This window comes from Elephantulus edwardii, unplaced genomic scaffold, assembly GCF_000299155.1.
Source record: "Elephantulus edwardii isolate Elephantulus edwardi_28Jun2011 unplaced genomic scaffold, EleEdw1.0 scaffold00483, whole genome shotgun sequence".
Classification (NCBI taxonomy): domain Eukaryota; kingdom Metazoa; phylum Chordata; class Mammalia; order Macroscelidea; family Macroscelididae; genus Elephantulus; species Elephantulus edwardii.
In genome coordinates, this window is record NW_006400233.1 from 340367 (window position 1) to 341114 (window position 748).

Sequence of the window (748 nt, forward strand, 5' to 3'; positions counted from 1 at the left end):
CTCACAGTCTTCGCTCCTCTGAAGTTCCGCGGTAGGTGGCTGGCTGTTGTTCTTCCCTGTTCTTCCCGGGTCTCTTCCAGGCCCCTCTCGCGGTGTAACCCCGTCTGGCAGCGGCATTCTCCCGTCTGGCGCCAGCGTTCTCGCGCTGCATCGCTCTCGCTGATGCTGCACAATTTTCTTTCTTGTAGTATACTGTCACGTCTAATGAAAAGCATCTCCAATTGATTTTTGTATGTTGATCTTATATCCTGCCACTTTGTTGAATTGGTCAACTATGTCCAGTAGTTTTCTTGTTGAATCTTTAGGGTTTTCTAAGTATACTATCATATCATCTGCATAAAGAGATAGTTTTACCTCCTATTTGCCGATTTGGATACCTCTTATTTCCTTCTCTTGTCTTATTGCTATCACTAAGACTTCCAATACAATATTGAATATGAGACGTGACAGTGGGCATGCTTGCCTAGTTCCTGTTCTCAAATGAAATGCCTTTAATCTCTTTCCATTGAGAATAATGTTAGCTCTTTGGTTTGTACATACACTTATTACTATGTTGAGGAAATTCTCCTCTATTCCTATTTTGTTGAGTGTTTTTAATCAGGTGGTGTATTTTGTCAAGGCCTTTTCTGCTATCAGTTGATGTGATTCTTGTCCTTTGCTTTGTTACACTGAATTAATTACAGTGATTGTTTTTTGTTGAACCATCCTTGCATACCTGTTATGAATCCCACTTGGTCATGGTAAAATA